We start from the raw sequence: 7,259 nt of genomic DNA, 5'->3' as shown, positions 1-7,259 counted from the left end.
TGGGTCCCCCTTGTGAGTCTTGGTTCCTCCCAAGGTTTCTTCCTCCAGCTCTGAGGGAGTTTTTCCTTGCCACCGTCGCCATTGGCTTGCTCACTGGGGGTCTTTGATTCTTCATGTCTTCCCTTATTTCCTTTTTTGTCTCTGTCTTTTACTAATTACTAATTATATAAAGCTGCTTTGTGATGACAACAGTTGTAAAAAGCGCTATACAAATAAATTTGACTTGACTTGACTTAAATTTAGATATACGTTTGACCTTCAGCAGGACTGTTACCATAACCAATGTACTTGTTAAGCTGAGGGACAGCAGCCAAACTCTGTCCACAAAAGGCTAGAAGATTCAGGTTGTAGCTTCTTCTTCTTGCTACATACAATGGACATAGAATCATTGCTCAGGCACTGTAAACTAAAGGATACAATGAACCCCTTTGTGCACATTCACATGGAACCGGTCTGACTATAGACTAGGGAATATAGACTAGGACAACACTAAGCATGGAAAACAGAAAGAGGAGAAGAGAACTGTCTGAGGACTTGAGCACCAAAAGTGTGGGGAAAATATCAACAATCTTAAGGTTACAAGTCCATCTCCAGAGATCTTGATGTTTCTTTGTCCACAGTGCACAACATAACGGATACGATGAGCCCTATTGTGCACATACACATGGAACCGGTCTGCAATTGTAACTGCCATTACAAATAGCTTAAGGTGAGGAATAATAGGCTCAGATGGAGGTGCCAGCCTGGACAAAGTCTACTTCACTTTTCCTATTTTCACTGATCCTTTGTCTGAGGGCAAGCCCATTTTTTACATAGAAATTCCTATGAATGAATGGATGTGTGTATGTGCCATGTTCACATTCAACTGCTTCAGTAGCCTGCCTAACTCCATAAAAAGCAACAGTGGGGTCTATTGCCAAAAGGTCGTTATCTCTAAACCACAGAAATGTCAAAGTTTTCAGAGTATTGTTTCAGAGTATGACATAAAGAGGTGAGGCGTACAACAGCCTGATCACAGTTGTTATGGAGCTTCTGTCTTGCTCTCTAAAGGGACCCAGTTGTTGGCTTCATCTTTATATACTTCAGTATCCATAGTCATTAAAAAGATTTGTTCTCCGTTTCACTGTACGTCCAATCTCTGGTTCGCTGTGCCAGCTGCAAATCTCCTCTCTCTTCCAGCCATGGCACACTGTCTCATGCTGTGAGATAGGACGTTCGGCCATTTAGCAAAACATTGGTCTTTAATGAGATCACATTTTGCTTGTGTGCTCCCTGAAGGCATACCTTTCCCACCAGAACCAAGCTAAAATCCAGCCTTTGGGCGAAGAGTGCTTCATGAGGACCATTTATCTGCTGCCCAACCTTCAAAGAATACACTGCAATCTTACAGTGCATGCTTTTCTGCCACAGACTGTGGCATCTGGAGAAAATATGGGGTTTCCTCATTGGGCACCCTCATTGGGCACCCTCATTGGGCAGCGCTTACGAGATCAGACACTTTGTTCTTGACTCCGGGTTTGTAGGCCACACTAAAGTCTGGGAGTCACAAAGACCAAGTAGCAAGTCTTTCTGAATGGTTGGGTCAAGACATCAACCATCTTGGCTGCTGTGGTCTGTAAAAATGGTCACACAAAAACTCAGAAACATATAGTCAGAAGTATTCTAGTGCACAAATGATAGCTAAACATTCAGTTTTCAGGAGTAGAGTATGTTATTTGGTTTTGTGAAGGGCACAGCTTGTGTATGGAATGCCCAAGTCACAAGTCACTTTACTTTCTGCATGCATGGCATGCATTGGGAGCATCTGTGTGGATGACAAAAAAAATAATTTAGCAATCACTAAATAAACTTACTGACAACCCATTTTAAAGCAATCACACAGTCAACTTTACTAAAAACTAAATTTGATTCACTAGGCCTGTTTCACAAAGCATCCTAGCAGTGTTTGGCAGTGTTGTGCATGTTTGTCCCAAAAAAACTGTATTACATGTAGGTGCATGGATGTATGCAATTATTCTTGGCATAACTAAAATGAGCCACTAGTATCTGTTACATAATTCATCACTGTAGTCTGTGTAAGAATGTTCTTTGGTCCTCTCTGGCTGTGCAGCAGGAAACTCATAGGTTAATATTTTTATAAGGGCACTATCCAGCCATTTGCTATCCTATATCATACAAATAATGTCTGTAAAATGTGGTAATTAATCTGACTCACTTCTTCTCCAGATATATTTTCTGAAAGATTTCTGAAATGGGATTTCTGTTTTCGTGGGTAATCATAGTCAAAATTTCTGTTATTGTGAATAGCTAAGATAACTCCATTAAATGAAGTTCAACTTTTTGTCATTATACTAATACAGGGTTGTACAGTACAACAAAACACTGTTAGACTTAGTATCCATTGTAGAATAGGTAGGAAATGACATAATAGTGCAAGACATAGAAAAGACATAAGACAGGTTGTATAGACTAATAAGTAATGTGCATGTGCAAATGTGTGCATGAAGACTAAGTTAGTACACAAATATTAAAATGGAATAAATGTGTAGAACAGTGATGTATTGTGCATGTAAATGAAGAGTAATACAGGGAGTGTATGCTGAGATGGACCAGTCTGATGTTGTAAACAGCATCATGTACGTTAACAAGTGTACAGTGCAGGAAAAAGAATAGCAGCTAGTGTTTAAGTGAGAAAACAGTACACAGGTTATGTGTCAAGTCAAGTCAAGTCAAATTTATTTGTATAGCGCTTTTTACAACTGTTGTCGTCACAAAGCAGCTTTACATAATTAGTACTTAAGAGTGTAGAGAGGGAGTTCCAGTTAAAGTGCAAAGTGCATACAGTCCTTGAGCTAGTGTAGCTCAGTGTAGGTGTGATGAGTGAACTGTAAGGATCAGAGTAATCAGTAGCAGTTTATGTGTGTGTATTTTGTGTAATTTAATGCATTTGGTTAGTTTTTTTATCGGCTTCAGATAGCTCCCTTTACCAAAACTCACATGTAAAAGTGGGGTTTCAAATGGCTAGTTTACATTTATTTATTTTATTAGTTTGAAGGAAAACTTGATCTGATTTTGTGCCTGTATGTGATATTGCAGTTCTATTTTGATTATTAAATTAGATTGAGGAAGTAACTCACTACTTAAGTAGTTTACAGCACTTTTACTTGAGCTCTGATTTTGGCTACTCTACCCACCTATGATTAAGGTTGAGGTTGAGTTTGGTGTTGCTGGAGAGACCGGTTTAACAGCACGTAGGAAGAAACTATTTTGGTAAAGGTGCACAGTGTACAGCGAAATGTGCCCTCTGCATTAAACCCATCTGTGGTAGTAACACACACACACACACACACACACACACACACACAGCGGTGGGCAGCCAACTTCAGTGCCCGGAGAGCAGAGAGGATAAAGGGCCTTGCTCAAGGACCCAACAGTGGCAGCTTACCAAGCCCGGGAATCGAACCCACAACCCTGTTATCGATAGCCCGGCGCTCTAACCGCTAAGCCACCACTGCCCCACCACTGGTGGCTCTGATGTTCCTGTAGTGATGTACTGGGCAGTTTTCAAAACTCTCTGCAGGGCCTTGTGTTCAGCAACATTGGTGCTCCCGCATTAGACAGTACCAGATGCAGCTGGTCAGGATGTTTTCCACATTTAACCTGTAGAAGTTGCAGAGGAGCTGTTGGGGCAGGTTGACTTAAAGCACCAAGTCCACATTGGCAGGCTTAGCGTAACCTGAAGACAAAGCCACAAAAGCCAATTGATTAGATGCAACGCAACAGTGCTTAATGACCTGTATGATTTCCCATAGCACAGAGGCTGCACATGCTCAGATGTTCATTTAGTGAATGTTGGCTGTCAATGGAGAGCCATGCAGAGAAGTGAGTTTGGTAAAAGTCAGTGAGATTAAGAATGGAGCTAGCTACATCTAGTTAATTATCTTAGTTAGTATGTCTTTCTAACACAGTCTGTAAAGTGGTTATATTTGGATATTGGTGGTATTAGTATATGAAAACAGCACTTATGTGTGCTGAGCTCCACAGAAATGTTTGAACAAAAGTATTGTGACATCTACACATCTGCACACCCACAAGCATTACGTTGGTCCCCCTTTGCAGCTCTAACAGCAGGTTTGGAGCCCTGCAGTTATTAAGTCAGCAGAGGGTTGGAGACTTTTCTGCACTATGCTCTGAGCTCAGCACTCAGTGACCAGCTTTGTAACTTTAAGTGGTCTGACACTTTGTGGCTGAGTTGCTGTGACTCCTAAACAGAGGTTGCAACTGTGCCATCCTTTTACAGTACAACCCAAATTTAGTGAATCACCCATTTTTTAAATAATGTGTGTAAAAACCTGTAAATGCATCAAAAGACCCAACTGTTAATAATCGTTAAACCTTATATTTTGTTTTACCAGTCTGCTAATAAATACATATTGTTGCTGTTATGCAAATAAAACATTTCCCTAAAACCCTAAACCCCTAAAAAAGGAAAACCCTTTTCAACTTGTAATGTAAGTCAATGTTAGAGTAAATGTTTATCACATTTACCTTGATCTCCTGACTAAGTGCTATAATTTGAGACATATTGGGGTCGGTTTACACCTGGCGTTAAAATGCGTCTGATTTTACTTCCTCCGTAAAAAGTACTACTGCGTACACACTACTGCGTACATTTTTATTTTTCTTCCTGTAAACAACAGTTTCTTAACAAAATTATTCTTCTCATTGAGCCTGTGAGCAGGGGTTCTCCAACGCGATGGAACAGTAGAAGGTCCTAGTATTCCAGTAAAGGAAAAAAAAATTCTCTCATCTTCCGATAAGCGCAAGCACACGGACACACACAGCGGCGCAAGAGAGAGAGGGCGTGAGGGATGGAGAAGCCAAGGTCTGCAGTAATAGTTATTCGTAGTAATGTTTTAAACCGACGTATTTCCACTTGCCTGACCGAATATGATCACAGAAGACGAATTCTGTTTGTATGTGGACGAGATCTGTCTATTCATTCTGTTTCAAGATTTTATGAACACTACTTCATATACTGTATCTTTTATTAATTTGTTTAATGTATTGTAAATACATTGTTAATGTAATGTAATGGATTGAAACTTGCTATATATAATTATTTGCTACTTATTACTAGTTAACACAAGTAATTACAGGTGCAACACATTACAGGTGCTTGTGTTATTAAGTGTGTGTCCCAAGGGGGCGCTGGTAAGCAAGCAATGGTATAGGACGTGCTGAGGGTGTTAGATTTCTTTTATTTCAGGTTTTATGGCGCATTTCCCCACTTGTAATTCAAAAATGTGTTAAAACATCTAAGAACACTTTGAAGCCAGCCTTAGCCACAAACGCTTTTTATGTGCTAAAAACAAACAGTTTGAAGGGACAATGTAGACATGAAATTGCAAGTGAGTTTGGGACCTTTAAGTGGAATGCTCTAAAGTAGCAGGTAAGGTGGCATGGAGCTAGGGCAGTCAATCAGAATCTTTTTGGATCTATAAGTTTAACTGTCATGGTTATGCGTTAATGTTCACAAAAGAGAAAATGGATGAGCTTTACAGTTAAAAACTATGTGAATTGCATTTTGGATATTAAAAAATAACAGAAAGGTGTAAATGACTGGGCAATACGAGCTTTATTGAAGAAGTAGCAAGAGGGTAGAAACTTTGTGACGTGCGGTGATACTGAGTGAGCCTGGAGCAAAAGCCACTGGCACCAAATTAAGATGCATATTTTACATTGGTGTTTGATCGCTTCAACATGATTCAACATGGTTTAAACATATACTATTTTGATAATGTGTGATGCACTTTTTTGATGCAATTTTTGTAGCAAGGGAAAAGAATTATTTTTTATTTATTTTTTATTTATAATTTATTTAATTAATTTATTATTTTATTTATATAACAAATTCCTATGTGACATTACATTGGTTCATCCTTTATTTGAGTTTTATTTTCTGTTTACCTTAATTTGATATTGACACTGAAATTTCGAGTGAAAATGTATTTTACAAATTAAAACTGGGTGGGGAACATATTTTACAGTCTGATTTTTTTTCCCTAAAGTTATTTAAATATTAATTTTCAACCATTTTCATTCGGCCCACTGTTGGAAAGCTTAAGTTCTGGGCAGTTCCCATTTTGTTACATTTATTAAATTCAGAAAACATTAGCCGTGGAAGAGCCTTTTTCTTATAAAGCCCCGAAACTCTGGAATAACCTTCCAGATAATGTTTGGGACTAGGCTGAAAACTCATCTGTTTAGTTTAACTTTTGGTAACTTTTTGGTAATGTTTCCCCTTAAATAAAGACTGTAGGTCCAGGAGTTCATGAACACAGGGAATTGAAGTATACCGAGATGCTAGAGCTGTCATCTCGCTGCTTGCACGCAATCACTCAGGTTTGTGGACAGTGGAGCAGATGGATGCTAGCGTTTCAGGGTGCTCTCGTGTCTGTGTTACCTTCTGTCTCTCTCCTTTTAATTAGGCTGTTATAGTCATACCTGCCTGAGTCATCAGACACAGTCTAATACTGCTCAACATTCTCTGCTCACTATAAATCCATTCAGAACTAACTCTGTCTCTTTACCTGGTGGTCACCCACTCATCCAGCCCAACCTGCTGGAAGACTACCCGCTGGGGTCCCCTCTACCTGCGTCAGACCAGCTGCCACCTATCAGTCTGACCAGTAGCCCCCCACATTTGATTAAATGCAAAGTCTGTTTATGTCTCAGCAACATCACACCATTAAAGCTCAACATGGACTTTATGTTAGTGATTTTTCTTAAGTATTTGGTTTTAGTACTGTGTTTAATGAAGAAATATTAAATTGGATGAACACAAATAACACAGTCAATATATATGTGGTCAGGCAGCCTAATTTATGTAATTTACTTTAAAGTAGTTTAATAATTGTTTTAGGTAAACATTTGTATTTTCAGTTGAAGTTGCCAATTTAGGTTTTTGGGTAAGCCTAAATAAATATTTTTATACTGAAGACACACAATTCAGTTTTGTGGAATCACTGTCCCTAATTAAATTAAGTTCATTTAAAGAATTTAAAGTTAAAATTTAAAGAGAGAATTTAAATTTAGGATCTGTAGATAAAGGTGAGAAACAGGGATCAGGTAGTTAAGTCTGAATGTATATACAAAAAAATTGGAAATTGGAAAGCACTGCATTCAGTTTCAAAGACTGCCCTGCAGGTCAGGTTTGTGTATATACACAAACCTGACCTGCAGGGCAGTCTTTGAAA

The sequence above is a fragment of the Salminus brasiliensis genome, chromosome 22 (genome assembly GCF_030463535.1).
Source record: "Salminus brasiliensis chromosome 22, fSalBra1.hap2, whole genome shotgun sequence".
NCBI classification, from domain to species: Eukaryota; Metazoa; Chordata; class Actinopteri; order Characiformes; family Bryconidae; genus Salminus; species Salminus brasiliensis.
The sequence above is the reverse complement of the archived record's forward strand: the minus strand, read 5'-3'. Positions refer to the sequence as shown.